The following is a 17,713-nucleotide window of genomic DNA, read 5'->3' as shown; positions in this document are numbered from 1 at the left end:
TAGGTTAGGTTGTTTATTTGAGATTTTTCTTGGTTTTTTTGAGGAAGGCCTGTATCACTATGAACTTACCTCTAAGAACTGCTTTTGCTGCATCCCATAGATTTTGTACAGTTGTGTTGTATATTTTTATTTTTATATGAAGCTGATACAACTGGATTCTAACTAAGTACCCTGAGATTGTCAAAAGGTTACATATTTCCTTCTGATTCTTTAGGTTTTGTTTTTGACTTCATACTCTTAAAAAAAAAATTCAGTGTACCTGCCCCATTTATTTTAACAAACACAAAAACATTCAGATAATGTTTAACATTTGATGGACACAACCCTATATTATAGACACTATTGTTGTCCCAACTTACAGGTGATGAAACAGAGACATGGAAAAATTAAATTCTTTGCCAAGTTCCCACAACTAATAGATGGCAAAAACTGAGATGTGATCCTGGGCTTCCAGCATTTGAGTCCATACTTTCAGTTAGCAGCTCTCAGAGTTTTTGGTCTCAGGACCCCCTTATATTCTGAAAAAATGACTGAGCCAAAATGTATATGGACATACAAAGGCCCTAGAATATCTAAGAAATGTTGATAAAGAAAAACATTTTTAATAAAAAAATTACTGGTTCTCAAACAAAGTTGGAAGACTTAACCAGCATATTTCAACATTTACTACAAAACTACTGTAATTAACACAGAGTACTTTTGGAGCAAGGATAGATAAATGTACCACTGGAACAGAACAAAGAATCCGTAAATAGACCCACAGATGTATGTTTTCTTAATTTACATCAAAGGTGCCACTGTAATTACATGGGGGAATGATTTTGGAACAACTAATTGTGTGTATGGAGAAAAGTAAAGCCTGACCCTTAACTCAAACACAAAAATTTGTTAAGTATATCATAGACCTAAAATCAAAAGCTAAAACAGTCAAACTTCCAAATAAAAGCATAGGAGAATATTTTCCTGGTATTGTGGTAAATAAAGTTTTTAATCAGATCACAAAACACACTAAACCAAATAAGAAAGATTGATAAATTTGACTTAAATTAGAACATCTGATCATCAAAACACATCATTAAGAAAGTAATAGGGGCTTCCCTGGTGGCGCAGTGGTTGAGAGTCCGCCTGCTGATGCAGGGGACACGGGTTCGTGCCCCGGTCTGGGAAGATCCCACATGCCGCCGAGCGGCTAGGCCCGTGAGCCATGGCTGCTGAGCCCACGCGTCCAGAGCCTGTGCTCCGCAATGGGAGAGGCCACAACAGTGAGAGGCCCGCATACCGCAAAAAAAAAAAAAAAAAAAAAAAAGAAAGTAAATAGGCCAGCTATACAAAGAACTTCTACAAATCAATAAGCTAATTTTTTTCCTATTCGTCTTTTTTTTTCTTTAGGGTTTGAGGTAGAGGGTTTTTTTAAAAATTGAAGTATAGTTAATTTACATTGTTGTATTAATTTCAGGTATACAGCAAATTGATTCAGTTATCTGTGTGTGTGTGGGTGTGTGTGTGTATGTGCATACATATATACATATACACACATATATCCTTTTTTAGATTATTTCCCATTATAGGTTATTTTAAGATATTGATTATACTCCCCTATGCTATACAGTAGGTCCTTGTTGTTTATTTTATATATAGTAATGTGTATCTGTTAATCCCAAACTCCTAATTTATCTCTCCCCACCCCTTCCTATCCCCTTTGGTAACCATAAGTTTATTCTATGTCTGCGAGTCTATTTCTGTTTTGTAAAGAAGTTCATTTGTATCATTTTTTGGATTCCACATATAAGTGATATAGTATTTGTCTTTTTAAAATGAACAAAAGATTTGAACAAGCATTTCATGAAAGAGGATATTCAAATGACCAATTAATGTATTAAAAGGAACTCAGAATAATATCAAAGAAATGCAAATTAAAACCATAATAACACATTTAGCAGAATGGATAAAAAATTTTTAAACTTTCATTATCAAGTGTTGCTGAGGATGTGGAGTAACTGAAATTCTTATCCATTATGATTTGGCAGCTTCTAATAAAGCCAAACATAGACCTACTGTGGAACCCAACAATTCCACATCCCGGCATACGCTCAAGAAAAATTAATTCATATGGCCACCAAAGACTTGTACAAGAATGTTCATAGCAGCTTTATTCATAATAGTCAAAAACTGGACAAAATCCAAATGTCTATCAAACAGGAAAAGAAAACAATATGTGATATAGTTGTACAATGGAATATTACTGGCAATAATAAAAATGAACAGACTATTAATACACAGAATGACATGTATGAATCTCAAGAATGCTATGCTGAGAGAAAAAAGCCAGGCACAAAAGTATACATATTATGATTCCATTCATATGAAGTTAAGAACAAGCAAAACTAATCTATGATGACAGAAATCAGAATAATGGTGACCTCTGGTGGATTGGTGAGTCCTTCCATGATGATGGAAATGGCCTATAACTTGAATGTGGTGGAGGTTACATGGTGTATACATATGTAAAAATGAATTGAGCTGAATGTTTAAGATTTGTGTACTGTATGTAAATTATACAACAGTAAAACTTTACATAAAAGGACCTCCAAAGAGCCTTTATGTGTTATATCTATCAAATTTTATATTAGAAATTGAAATTGTGAAACTTTGAAGTATTAACTCATTTTTAATTAAAAAATAAAAAACCTACTACACATTAACATGCATAATGTCTTTATGAAAAATAACTATTTTCTAAAACAAAAAATTAGAGGAGTGGCATTGTTTTACATTTTTGCAAATTTCTTTAACATCTGACTAAAAGAAGACAGCTGGAAAAAAGACAGCTGGATTCTCAAACCTGCTTCTGCATTTAATGTGTTAAAATATCATGTTATGCAGCCTTTGGAAACTCTACTGTACACTTACAGGAGAAGGCAAGTGAAAAGACAAATGAAACTTATAAAAATAGTTTTGACCTCATGATTCTCTGGAAGTCTCAGAGACCCTAGAGTACCCTATATTATACTTTGGGAACTGCTGCTCTGACCCACCCTCCTTTGCTGCCTTTTTAGCATGTTGCTAGAAGAGAAATGTAATATCCAAGTTTAGAATGGGGTTCATGTTAGCTATTTATTACACAGATTCCTTAGTATCTTTCTCATTTTCCACAGTTCTACCCCTGCCTCCCCTACATTTTCCAGGTCCAATAAGTTTGGAGATGAGGACTTCTCTTCCTCTTGGCCCTGGTCCTCTCTGTAGTGGAGGCTATATTCCAGCAAGCAGGTAGATGTTAACAATAGGACACATGAGCATGGCAGGGGCTGACTTTGATCATTATCCACCCTCTTAGCATAATTATCATCATAAGTTGCTGCTAGAATTAGTTTTTGTTTCATCTCTCAACTCACAGGTCACCCCTATGACTGTATAGGAAGCACCTTGGTTAGTGACTTAGTAACCTCAGCTGTCTCACACCAATTCACATCACTGTCCTTTCCAGAGGCAGGACTGCCTTAAGGACCTTGACTTGGCACTCTTGCCTTCTTAGTGTGTCTTTAGTTATAGTTTAGAGCTGCTGGGTACAGCCAGATGACTGTAGGTACTGGTTGGCTTTCTGAGATGCATCTAATGTAAGAGTAAGACATACACTTCAGAATAATTTTTTCCAACGTTTTTTAATGAAAAATTTCAAACATACAAGAGAGTTGAAAGAATTTTATGGTAAAAAACCAATATACTCATCATCTAGATTTTACAATTTACATTTTACTATATTGCTTTATCATATATCTGTCTACCTATCCATCCCTCTATCCATCCATAAATGATTTTTTATGCATTTCAAAGTAAGTTGCAGACATAAATACACTACACTCCTTAATGCTTCAGCATGCATACGTTTAACTAGAATTTAATGTTTGTGTAGAGGGTTGGTTTTTTTTCAGATAAACTTCATATATGGTTTACCCAAAGGAGCTGAAAACTGTGTCCACATAAAAACCTGCACACGGATATTTATAGCAGCTTTATTCATAATTGCCAAAACTTGGAAGCAACCAAGATGCCCTTCAGTAAATGAATGGGTAAATGAACTGTGGTACCTACAGACAATGGATTATTTTTCAGCACTAAAAAGAAATGCATTTCAAGCCATGAAAAAAAAAATGAACCTTAAATGCATATTACTAAGTGAAAGAAGCCAGTCTGAAAAGGCTACATACTGTATGATTCCAACAGTATGATAATTCTGGAAAACGCAAAGCTATGGAGATAGTAAAAAGATTAGTGGTTGCCAGAGGTTAGAGGGGAGGGAAGGATGAATAGGCAAAGCACAGAGGATTTTCAGCATGGTGAAACTGTTCTGTATGATACTACAATCCTGGTATGTCATTATATATTTGCCCAAACCCATAGAATATACAAAACCAAAAGTAAACCCTAATGTAAACCATAGACTTAGGGCAATTATGATATGTCAATGTAGGTTCATCAGTTATAACAAATGTACTACTCTAGTGAGTGATGTTGATAATGGGGCAGGCTGAGCATATGTGGGGGTAGGGAATATATGGGAAATCTCTGTCAGTTCTTCTCAATTTTGCTGTGAACCTAAAACTGCTCTAGGTACTTCCCTGGTGGCGCAGTGGGTAAGAATCCGCCTGCCAATGCAGGGGACGTGGGTTCGATCCCTGGTCCAGGAAGACCCCACAGGCTGCAGAGCAGCTAAACCTGTAAGCCACAACTATTGAGCCTGTGCTCTAGAGCCCATGAGCCACAACTACTGGGCCCACGTGCCCTGGAGACCACACACCACAACTACTGAGCCAATGCGCCACAACTACTGAAGCCCGTGCACCTACAGCCTGTGCTCCACAACAAGAGAAGCCACTGCAATGAGAAGCCCGTGCACTGCAACGAAGAGTCGCCCCCACTCACTGCAACTAGAGAAAGCCGGCACGCAGCAACAAAGACCCAATGCAGCCAAAAATAAATAAATTAATTAATTAATTAATTAAAAACAAAAAAACTGCTCTAAAAAAATATTGTCTTAAAAAAAATAAGTCCTGTCAGGAGAATGAGCTCTCTAGAAGACAAAGGCTGCTTTCATTTAAAAAAATTCATGTACAGTGAAGTGGACAAATTGTAAGTACACCATTTGGTGAGTTTTGACAAATATGTTCACGTGTATCCCATATAGAATTGTAAAATATGACTGTCACTCCAGAGTTTTTCTTGTGGTCCTTCTCAGTGAATCCCTGACCCTACCACACTCCCAGAGACAGGTACCTGTTTTCAGAATAATTTTTAACTTATACCCAGTGAAATTCTTTTTTAAATTAAATCCAGAAATCTCTGGATTATTTAGGCTTATTGTTCTTGGTTATAGACTCTATAGAAGTCGCAGAAAATTTCCAGCCTTTCCTTAGATGATATTTTGTGTAGATGACTTTTTATCTATGTTATTTTTTTAATTTACTTTTTATTTTATATTAGAGTATAGCTGATTTACAATGTGTTAGTTTCAGGTGTACAAAGTGATTCAGCTATGCATATGCATATATCCATTCTTTTTCAGATTCTTTTCCCATACAGGTTATTACACATTATTGAGTAGAGTTCCCTGTGCTATACAATAGGTCCTTGTTGATTATTTTACATATAGTAGTGTGTATATGTTAATCCCAAACTCCTAAATTATTCCTCTCCCCACCTTTCCCCTTTGGTAACCATAAGTTTGTTTTTGAAGTCTGTGAATAAGTTTCTGTTTTGTAAATAAGTTCATTTGTATCATTTTTTTGATCCCACGCATAAGTGATATCATAGGATATTTGTCTTTCTCTGTCTGACTTCACTTAGTATGATAATCTCTAGGTCCATCCATGTTGCTGCAAATGGCATTTCACTCTTTCTTATGGCTGAGTAATATTCCATTGTATATATGTACATCTTCTTTATCCATTCCTCTGCTGATGGACATTTAGGTTGCTTCCATGTATTGGCTATTGTAAATACTGCTGCAATGAACATTGGGGTGCATGTATCTTTTCAAATTACGTTTTTCTCCAGATATATGCCCAGGAGTGAGATTGCTAGATCATATGGCAACTCTTTTCAATTTTTTAAGGAACCGTCATACTGTTCTCCATAGTGGCTGTACCAGTTTACATTCCCACCAACAGTGTAAGAGAGTTCCCTTTTCTCTACACCCTCTCCAGCATTTCTTATTTGTAGACTTTTTAATCATGGCCATTCTGACCAGTGTGAGGTGGTACCTCATTGTAGTTTTGATTTGCTTTTCTCTAATAATTAGCGATGTTGAGCATCTTTTCATGTACCTCTTGGCCATCTGTATGTCTTCCTTGGAGAAATGTCTATTTAGATCTTCTGCCCATTTTTTGATTGGGTTGTTTGTTTTTTTGATATTGAGCTGCATGAGCTGTTTGTATATTTTGGAGATTAATCCCTTGTTAGTCGCTTCATTTGCAAATATTTTCTTCCATTCATTGGGTTGTCTTCATTTTGTTTATGGTTTCCTTTGGTGTGCAAAAGCTTGTAAGTTTGATTAGGTCCTGTTTGTTTATTTGTTTTTAATACTGAGTTATTTAAAATTATGAAACAGAAGAACTGATCTTCAAGCACAGAATAGGTGTTCAATATAAGCTTTTTATTTCCATAATTCTAAACTGCATGGATCTAAGAAAAATGTATTTAATGGGCAAAACTTTCAAAAGAAAAGAAAAGGCAAGTCACTGTCACTCATTCCTATATAGCAATAGTCCAGTGAAGGCAAAGCTCTCAATGTATTGTACAAGGTGAAAAGGAAGCTCTCAGGCTTCAGAGTTGCAGGATATTATTAAAGCCCTGTGACCATAAACCAGGCTGGCCTTAGTGCCTCTTTCCCAGACAGTCTTATTCAACATCAGCACTCCAGGCAGGGCAGGTCAGACCCTTTCAGAGCCAGGAAAATACCTCCTGCAGTGCTTAATCATACACATCTTGAGGCTTGTGGATAAACTCCTTATCAAATGAAGGCTTCAGTCCCAAACAGGTATTGAGTGGCTCATTTATTCCTTCTTTTGTCCCACCAAAATGATTTTTTTAGTGCATGGACAGTTCTGCAAAGATTTATTAAGTCCTCGTATAGACCTACCTATTCCTGTGGAGCATGTGAGGATGAAAAATATGATTCTCAATTTCAAGGGGTTTTATGTTTTAGGGGGAGAACCAGGTAGAGGAGAATTCCAGTTAAGAGGAGGTAGGGCATGATGGAGAGGAAACTTCTGGAAGAGGGAAAATCTGAACTAGGCCTTGAAAGATTGGTAAGGTTTTTTTTTTACAAATATGGATGAGAAGGAAGAGCAAATAATTTTTCATACTGCAGCCCGAGTGATCTTTATGAAGCACAAATCTGATCATTACATTCCTCTACCTAAAGTCTTTCATCGATGAGAAGTATTAACACTCGTGTTTTATGAGATAATAGTGCCTGGCACACAGTGGATGAGGAAACTGAGGCCCAGTAGGGGCTGTGCCCTCCCCAGAGCTAGGTACTTAGTGGCAGAACCAGACTGGGACTTAGTGCCCCTAGGGAATACTCCTCTCCTTAGGCACTTCAGTAGCCATTTTAGGTTCAAGAAAATAAGTCAGCATCCTAGGATACAAGTATATCTGGGCTGTGGAGGACTGTACAGCCATTCAAACCGGTGGGCACATCTGCGTGTAACCACCCAGAAGGAAACTCAAGATTACTAATTCAGTAAGGGAAGCTGCAGAAATTATAGGTAGCATAATCCTGTTTTCACAAAACTAATGAAGTTTGTGAGTGGCAGGAAGAGGTCTGGAATTATAACACCAATGTGCTAGCTGAGGAGGGGGGATTTGGCAGAGGAACTTTCACTTGTTAACATATACATTTCTTTGTTGCTAGAGCTCGTTTTGGTGGCGGGTGGTCGTCTTATTTTATTTACAAGGAGCATGCATTTTGTTTCTAATTAAAAAGACAGGCAAAACCAAACTCTCCGCTGACCCTCAGGATTGTGTCCAAACTCCTTACTGAGGCCGCTCTTGATCCACCTGCCTTCACACCTCCTCTCCCCCTTCCAGTTCCGCCTGCATCCGAGCTCCAGCTCCCAGAACTCAGGGCGCGCTGCCTTCTGGACTGTGATTCTTCTTCTCTCTGCCCTTCTTTTCCCCTTCTCTCCGTGAGGCTGGCTTTTATTTATCCTTCAGGACTGGTGCTTCCTGAAATACTTTCTTCCCTATTGTTTGGCACCATGTTGCCTTCGTTTTCCTTTTTCTTTTCCTTCCTGCCCCCTTTGGCAGCTCATTTCTTCTCCCTGGCCTTTAGCTCAGTCCTTGGCCGCCTGTTCTCTCTCGGGTGGAACTCCTTCCCATCCACTGCTTCCGTTCCATCGCTCTGCCTCGACTCTCACACGTCCAACCCCAGTCCCCACTTCCCTCTGAGCACGACATTTGGAGAGCCTTCTTCAGAACTAACCCCCCGACTTCCCCGGGACACACACACCCTCAGCAGGTGACACTGTTGTCCTTCCTATGTGCTTCTCCCCTCTCTGCAGTCCAGACACTTTTCTTTATTGCACTGCTGCTCCCTTCTCACCCGGAGCACGATGGCCCTGTACCTCCTCCAGAAGGCTCTTAAAAACACAGCTCTGGTGTTCCCCCTACTGAAAATCCTTCAGAGGCTTCCCGCGGCTCTGGGGACAAAGACCTCACTCTTCAACCTCAGGCTCAGCTTATCTGACCCGAGCTCACACCCCCGTGCCCCCTGCACACCAGCCCCACTGGCCTTTCAGTGCTTCCCTCTAAAGGGCCTTGCTTCCGAGACCACTGCCCTGCTGACCTGGCCTTGAGTGTGCCCTCCTCTCAGCCTCCCCGCACCCTGGTTGGTGCCTAGTTACTACCTCTGTCTTTCCACAGAAATCACACTGCTCAAGGAAACCTTTCCAGATGCCCAAACTAGACCAAACCCCTGATGGGGTGCTCAGAGCCCCACCACTTTCCTTCACAGTCCTCCTCACCGTTTGCTATGAAGGTTTGCATAATTCATGGATTCACTAGACTGAAAGCCCAGGCTAGGGACTGTGCCTGTTTTCCTCCTTTTGTGTCCCCCAGACCTAGACAGGACAGGCACTCAATAATAGAAATATGAAAGTTGAGGGAGAGGAAACAGATGAGAATAGTTAAGGGGAGAAAGTCCATGGGGTCAAGAATAGCTGAGTATGCCTGGTAGGCCAGCTGATGTCAGTCAGACCAAGGAATCTGGGTTGTATTTTGTGAATCAAAGGAGGTCAGCCAAGCTTCCAGGGCAGGACAGCTGAATTATATGATCAGCTCAACAGTGTAAATGGGATGACCTAGTACATTCCAAAAAGCCTTCAACAGTCAGTTTGGATTGATACTGGCTATGTCTCTGAGGAAAGGAATTGGGGGTGGATTTTATTTTCTGTGTGCTGTGCTTGAAGTCTTTGGTGTTACTACTGTAGGTGAACGACACTGGAGGACTTCTCACTCAGCGGTCTGAGTGCTTCATCCATTAGCTCGTTAGGACGGGAAAGCCTATGACGATAGCCGGCGGAGCATTTCTGCACCTTTCTTTAGCAAGGAGTCCAAACATTTTTTTTTTTTTTTTTTCTTTTTTTGCGGTACGCGGGCCTCTCACTGTTGTGGCCTCTCCCGTTGCGGAGCACAGGCTCCGGACGCGCAGGCTCAGCGGCCATGGCTCAGGGGCCTAGCCGCTCTGCGGCATGTGGGATCTTCCCAGACCGGGTCACGAACCCGTGTCCCCTGCATCGGCAGGCAGACTCTCAGCCACTGCGCCACCAGGGAAGCCCTCCAAACATTTTTTGAGTTCAATTTTTTTTTAAAACAGGTGTTTACTAAAGTGAGCAAGGATCTTCTGCAGCTGTTTGGAGCCTGAGTGGCAGATGACACCAACTAACTGGGGACAAGTATGAGTTACACCCCAAAGGCTGCTGCAGCAGGATGCCCAGACAGCACGTAGACCACCTCCACACCTGCAGAGCTGAGAGGATCTCAGGTAAGGGGTCCATAGTTACTCAGTAATGAGGCTTGTGAGAGAAATACTTTAACTGGAGGTGAGTCCTTGATGGCAGTTTTGGCTTCGGAAGCAAAGTTGGGGTCATCACTCAGCTGCCTCTCCCTCCACCTCCTGAGGGGCCCTAGGTTTTATTTATTTTTATTTATTTTATTTTTGGCTGTGTTGGGTCTTAGTTGCAGCATGCAGGCTTCTCTCTAGTTATGGCACACAGGCTCTGTAGTTGTGGCTCATGGGCCTCTCTAGTTGTGGCTCACATGCTCAGTAGTTGCGCCACACGGGCTTTAGTTGCCCCGCAGCATGTGGGATATTAGTTCCCCGACCAGGGATCGAACCTATGTCCCCTGCATTGGAAGGCAGATTCTTAACCACTGGACCACCAGGGAAGTCCTCCTAGGTTATATTTAAGTAGACCGCCTTCCCTACTTGTAACTGTGAGTGCCAAAGCAATCCAAACGTGCCTCCACTCTAAGCTATAAAGAAACAATTAACCACAGTTAATGGCCCATAATTTGTTACTTCTGTATTCTATTCCCAAGGTTCCCTCCTGAGTTATTACCCATGAAGGAACATAAAACTGCACAAAAAACTATTTCATAGAAACGAAGTGAGCTCTTTTTTGCTTTATTTCCCCCTGATTTAAAACAGTGGGTCTTCCTAGATGGAAAAGAGGTTCATCCCCACAGATGGGAAAGGCTACCACTCAGTGTCTTGCATCATTACAATGCAGACGCATGGACAGGACCAGCTACAGAATTTGCAGGGCCCAGTCCAAAATGAAAATATGGGGCCTCTTGTTAAATATAGTAGGAATTTCGAAACTGCAATAGAAGTGCATTAAACCGAGGGCAAGGTCCTTCTGAGTGCGGGGCCCTGTGTGACTGCAGAGGCGGTGCACACACCAAATGTTCTAGGCACTAGGAGGATGCGGGGGTGGGGGGGGAACTCCACCACGAGGAGCTCAGGCATAGGAGCAGCTCCTCCCCTGGCAGAGAGCCTCTGCAGAGGAGGGAGCGTCAGGAGACCTGGACAAAGCATGGGGTGGCCAGAGGGCCACTGCTGAGGGAGCAGACGGTGTGGCCAAGGACAGCGTTCTCTTGGTGGTTCTCCCAGTTCTGATCTGCTTGGGGTTTGGTTATTAGAGGGCCCACAGATCAGAAAGGAATTGGGGTGCTTTAGAAAACTAGAAGGAAGGGGCAACAAATGAGTGTAGAAAACACTGGGATTGAGGAGGCATGAAGAGAGGGAGTTTCTAGAATGGAATTATCCGTGTTTTATTTTCATTTAATCAACCAATCTTTTTTCGTTTTTTAACTGAAGTAGAATATCAAATTTAGATGATTTTTCCCCCTAAACCTACTCCTCCCCATTCTCCATCTTAGTAAATGATCCAACTGGATGGATCACTGTCCATCCAGTTGATCCAGGCAGAAACCTGGAGTCTGGTTCCTCCTCCGCCTTTGCCTCAACAGTGCTCACTGAATCCTGTTAGTTCTCTCTTCAGGGTCCTTCTTGAGCCTGCACATCTACCTCTGTATCCAATGATGCCACCACCACTTCTTGCCATGACTGACAGCAGCCTCCTCACTGCCTGGCTTTTGAATCATGCAGACTAGAGTTCAAGTCCTCATTCTGCCACATGTTAGCTGAGTGACCTTGGATAGGGCTCTTCACCTTTCTGAGCCTCAGTTTCTTCATCTGTAAAATGGGAATAATAATACAAAGGGTTGTTGTCTGGACTAAATGAAATGACGAAAGTGGCTTAGCACACAGTACATGCTCAATGAATTAGCTTCTTGTCCCTTTCCCTCTTCATTCCTCAGGCCTTAGTTTATATATTACTTCCCTCGGAACCCCTCTGCTGACTTGCTGCAAGTTTCCACAGATCCCCAGACTGCTCTGCAGCATTCATCACACTTACCTGTCTTTTGTCGACAGTCTTCTCCATGAGCACAGGATTCTGGCTTTCTCTGCCTACTGAGGTGCCTGACATAAAGTAGGAATTCATATTTTGTTATTTGACTGGTATCCCTGTATATAATCAAAGGTTCCCAGCCATGAGGTCTCTGTAATGTCCCCCCACCAACTCCAGGTAAGTGGGCAGATGACCACATTATATAAACAAACAATGGAAACCAAGAGCATCCTACCCAATATAAGTTAAACCTAGGGCACTGGGGCAACTCATCATAGCAGATCCCATTCATGAGTAGACCTAGGTCAGATAAGGCCCATTCAAGGCCAGCCTAACCAAGCCAGTGCTCCAGATCAACACAAACTTCTCTGGGAATGCAGTGAGGCTGGGGCAAGGAAGGGACAGCACTATGGGCAGGACCACCCCCCTGGAGAAGGAATGAAGGTGGCCCCCATTCTTTGACCCAGGGCCACCTGAGTAGTTGGGCCAACCCCTTTCTCCTCAGGCCTTGAGAGTTCCCCACTAGATATTCCCCACTGAGGCCAATCAATTGCATGAGAGGTATGCACACCAAGGGGCTGATGCCCTGAGAAGCCCAAGGTGGAGGGGCTGGGTTTTTTGTTTTCTGAACTTTGTGAAATAACATATACGTAGAAAAGTACATTAAAACTCTGTAGTTTATACTCCAATAAAGATGTTAAAAAAATTAAAAAAAAAATCTGTAGAGGCTGATGAGTTACCAGATGAGCATTCATGAAACCCACTACTCTAATCAGTACCTAAAGCATCTCCAGCACTCTGGAAGCCCAACCTGCTCGCTCCAACCCCTAGAGATGACCAAGGCCCTGGCTTTCCGTAGTTACCATACCTTGGCATCTGAAATAATACTTTTGCCTGGTTTTGAACTTTTAAAGAATGGAATCATACAGCACATAATTTTGTTCTTTTTTCTATTCAGTATTATGTGAGATTCATTTGTGTGTATGTGTAACTAGTTTATTCATTCATTGCTGTGTTAGATCTTGTAGATGAATGTTTCACAAACTGTTTATCCCTTGCCCTGTTGATGGACATTTGTGCTGTTTCTGGCTTGTGTATTTTATTATCTTAGTGTGAGGCTGTCCTGGATGACTTGCAGAGGCAAGGGGAGTTTGGAGCAGAAGGGAAAGGAGGGGGAGAGGCAGGAGGAGCTCTGGGCATGGGGGCAGGGCAGGTGAGAGGGACCCCCAGGTCAGATAGGGCTGTGGAAATACAGAGTGGGGCTGACGGCACCATGGAGGAAAGGGTGCCAGAGGGCTCCTTTGAAAGTTTGCACCTACTCAAGAGACTAGAGGAGTGCAATTCCCCTCTGAGGGCAAGTGTTCTGCCTGCTGAAGGCCACGGTCATGTGGTTTAGCAGGCAGGAGTTCAACTCCTCCACCTTCTGGACCTGCTGCCTGAGCCCACTTCTCTGCTCCCCATGGGGTGCAGGGCCAGCTCTGCATGCCTAGAGAGAAAGCCAGGCAGGGCAGCTGATAGCAAAATATTGCCCTAGAGGGACAGAGGCAACACCACAAACTGGCTGGGGAGTCACCTCTGGTGCCTCTCCTTTCTCAGGATGGGCAGACATCAAGAGATTTGTGTTTGGGAAGTTCAGGGATCACCCCTGCCATCCAGACACTGACTAGAATGGAGGTAAGGTGGCAGAGCCCCGAAGGGAAGGGGCCAGCACGGCTGCTTGCCCTCACCTGCCCTGGAAGCGAGGCCACCCTGTGGAGCCCACCTCTCGGAGACTCCCAGCAGCCCCGGGCAGAGCTCCCACCCCGAGAACCTGTCCCTGGTAACACTCCACCCACTTAAGTATTTCACCTTGGGGACCATCTTGGCTGGAGATGGCCGGGAGTCCCTATCACCCCTGAAAGACCTGACATGTTTCCCTCCTCCCTCCAGCTGAGCAGGTACAGGTGAGAAGCGAAGTTCTCTTGCCTTGGAGCAGTATGGCTGCCTGGGAAACAAGAAGGGTTCCTGCCACTTCCAACTCTGGACGACGTGTGAAAGCAGGTAAGGTGGGGGCCTCAGGCAGAGCAGAAGTTCAAGTGCGGGCTTTGCAGGATGCTACCCCTCATGCTGCAGGGCAACTAGACTTTGTAAAACATGATCTATTTCCTCATTGGATCCTCAACAGCTTTGTGGGTTGACTGGACAAACTTCCCCATAGAGGAGAAATTAAAGCAGAGTAGAGTGGTCAAGGCTACACCCTAAATCATCAATGAAGGGGCTAGAACACAGGTCCCACAATCTCCGGGTCAGGGCAGCACAGAGCTATGCACACACAGGCATGTGCCTAGGCAGACACCCAGCTCTGGCTTCTTGGGCTAAGAGTTGCCTTGACACCTGCCTTGGGGAGGAATTCAACTACAGTCTGGAAAGAGGAGGTTAACTTCCTAGCTGGGCTTGGCTGGGCTTGGGAGAGAGGATGGCAAAGTGACATCAGTGTTCACACCTGCTCCAGGCTGACTGGGAAGGAAATGCTGACATCCTAGCACTTTAGATTCTGCACGCAGAGGACAAAAGGCAAGGCCCGTGCTGCAGGTCTTTTGGTTCAGCCCTCCTTTCAACTGACAAGACTGGGCAAGCAGTCCTCAGGCCCATGAGAACCAGTCCCCAAGTTAACGCCTCAGAGCTGCATAGGGTGGATGGAAGGGTATGCATGTGAGGTGGCCTTGCACACTGGCTCAGGTGGGCATACCTGATGCCTTAGCAGTTTCTCCAAGCCCCTGGGGAAGGATGACTTCGCTGCATTTCTGGCAGAGACTCATATGGAACTGTTGTTAATAAAGTGTCTCCATTTTAAGTACCCTGATTTATAAATTTCCAGGGAAGCATGTGTGGAAGGAGGGCAGAGAACTGAACCTCAGGAACACCAATACTAACATAGGCACAGGGAAAGGATGGTCTGGTGCAGCCTCGAAGGCCAACTGCAGAGGCAGAAGAGCCAGCAGATATGGATAGTCCTTGGGGACACCCGAGAACGTGTTGGGGGGCAGAAGTCTGAGGCAGCAGTTGGCTGGTTTATCAACTCAAATGAAAGAATAGAAAGAATTATGCTACCCAGGTCAGGTCCCAAGGGCTGACAGGGACTTCAAAATTGGGAGCCACCCCAGTATAGAGTATGTGCCAGTGAGTACCAGAATCTTCTGGGTGACTTGAAAGAACCTCTAGTTCTAGGGACTGATTTTCCAATGGGCAAAGTACAGTAGGGGAACCATTTATAATTAACTCACATGTTTTAATTTGGATGACGAAGCCCTAATATGTTCATCCACCGTGGGCTCCTTTGGCATTGGAGATGAAAGGAGGATGAGCTGAAGGCAAGGTCTTCACTCCTTTTCCAGCCTTGGGCTCACTTGCCAGGTAGTGAACACAACCTGGCCCAGGCCTCAGACATCCATGCTGTGCAGAGGTAAGGCCCACCTCGCTCTACCTCCCCTGCTCCTCAGCCTGGAGAGCTGGCTGGTCTGCATATCTTAGGGCTTGGTCAGTCTTCAGCCAGAAACCTAAAATTCATCACCTGTTCAGCAAAGCGAGGCCACATCAGTCTCCACAGGACTCAGAGTTCTTAGACGCCACCCCAACAAGCAACTTCTTTCTCTTGGCCCCCTTTCCCATTGCTTTTATAGGATTTTAAAGCAGCAGTGCACCTGCAGACTTGCATCCATTAAAAAAATATATTTTCAGTTCATATATGAACTTTAAAGTCTTTGACAAACTTGCAATTTATTTTAACTCAGATCAGAATGTTACCTCTGTAAGGTGGAAGACCCAGGGCAGGGCCAGTCATCTTCTAGTTTTAATACATGGTGGGACAGAAGCCCTGTCTGGCTCTGACCATTCAGACTGTCCACCAGCAGCCAGAGACAGAAATGTCACCTCATTTCATGGGCCGTGGAAAGGGGAGCACTTTCTAGGCGCTCACTGTCAACCCCCTCTTTGTGGCCAGCGCTCTGCTCTAGATAAGGAAACGCTCAGTTCCTCACCACCCACGGGCAACTCAGCTGGTGCTGCGGGGCTGGATTCCAGCCCAAGTTTGTGGGCTCAGAAACCCCAGATTCTTTCCACCAATCGAGTGGTTTTGAAACTGGCTCTTGTGGCAGTGCTTCAGAGGTTCCCTGCAAACATTCGCTTCAAGTGTCATCTTAAATATTAAAAGTCGTCCATAACACGTACACTCGGATGTAAAACATGCGTTGCTTAGGCTGCCTGAGACCTCAGGTAAGGCCTCCATTATTGTGCTCGTGTGGGCTTCTCAGGGGTCGCTGATGCAGAAGGTGCAAGCCTGGTGCTGGGATCGCCACACCCAGCTGCAACTCAGTGCTATGGCTCTCACGATAGTACAGTTTTAGTGATTATAACCTTTGTGTGTTTCTTACCTGATGTATGGAGGATAAGGGCTGAAAGCAGGTATTGGATATTCCTCTTGATCTTTTTTCAAGTATCTACTTCAGTTTTGTCCATAACTAGAGATTGCAGACAACCTACGACTACTTCCACTTATACAGATAAAAATCAGGATTTTTTTCCTCCATACCATACCCAAACAAAATCGGATATAAATTGGACACTGAGATAGCTTACAACTAACCCATTTGCACTAGTCAAAAATGCTCCCCCCACCACCCTTGCCACCCCACTAGTTTAAGACATGACTTGAACTTAGTTCATGCTATTAACACTTTTTATGTACATGAAAGGTTTAAAAGAAAAACAAAAATACTGCATTACAATATCAAAGCCTTTTGATTTTGGTTACCAGGGAGAGGAGGGCTCACAGTTTAAGCCTTCTGGTAGTGACTACTAAGCTCTTCTCCAAGATTTCTGCTTTGGCTAACTCAAAGAGAACCAGGTTAGAGCAACTATTTATCTAAGGCTGCTTTCTGGAAACCCAAGAGCACTGAGGGGAAGGGGGCAGGAGAGAATGTTTCTTTTTTTTTTTTTTTTTTTTTTTTTTTTTTTTTTTTTGGTGGTACGCGGGCCTCTCACTGCTGCGGCCTCTCCCGCTGCGGAGCACAGGCTCCGGATGCGCAGGCCCAGCAGCCATGGCTCACGGGCCCAGCCACTCCGCGGCATATGGGATCCTCCCAGACCGGGGCACGAACCCGTATCCCCTGCATCGGCAGGCGGACTCCCAACCACTGCGCCACCAGGGAGGCCCGAGAATGTTTCTTATTCAAATTCTTCTGTTTATTCACTGGTAACCGTGGATGAATCTTTGCTGCTCCCTGAAACTTGGTTTTCTCAACAAAATATCACAAACTCAAAATGGATTAAAGACCTAAATGTAAGACCGGATACTATAAAACTCTTAGAGGAAAACATAGGTAGAATACACTGACATAAATTGCATCAATATCTTTTTCAGTTCGTCTCCCAGAGTAATGGAAATAAAAAGAAAAATAAACGGGACCTAATTAAACTCAAAAGCTTTTACACAACAAAGGAAACCACAAACAAAAAGACAACCCAAAGAATGGGAGAAAATATTCGCAAACAGTGCGACTGACGAGGAATTAGCCTCCAAAATATACAAACAGCTCATGCAGCTCAATGTCAAAAAAAAAAAAGCAAACAACCCAATCAAAAAATAGGCAGAAGACCTAAACAGACATGTCTCCAAAGAAGACATACAGATGGCCAAAGGCACATGGAAAGATGCTCAACACTGCTAATTATTAGAGAAATGCAAATCAAAACTACAATGA

At 43.4% G+C, this 17,713-nt stretch overlaps 1 long non-coding RNA gene across 1 annotated transcript; it reads right to left on the bottom strand.

Annotated features, from left to right (window-relative positions):
• Positions 1-11,315: 11,315 nt before the first annotated feature.
• On the bottom strand, positions 11,316-15,357 carry LOC307061705. Its single transcript, XR_013811198.1, has 3 exons — positions 15,239-15,357; positions 11,982-12,046; positions 11,316-11,758 (listed from the first exon to the last, which is right to left on the bottom strand). It is a non-coding gene; the product is annotated as an uncharacterized lncRNA (long non-coding RNA).
• Between the last annotated feature and the right edge of the window lie 2,356 nt (positions 15,358-17,713).

This window comes from Hyperoodon ampullatus, assembly GCF_949752795.1.
Source record: "Hyperoodon ampullatus genome assembly, chromosome: 13".
NCBI classification, from domain to species: Eukaryota; Metazoa; Chordata; class Mammalia; order Artiodactyla; family Ziphiidae; genus Hyperoodon; species Hyperoodon ampullatus.
This window is presented reverse-complemented; position numbering and strand designations above follow the sequence as displayed.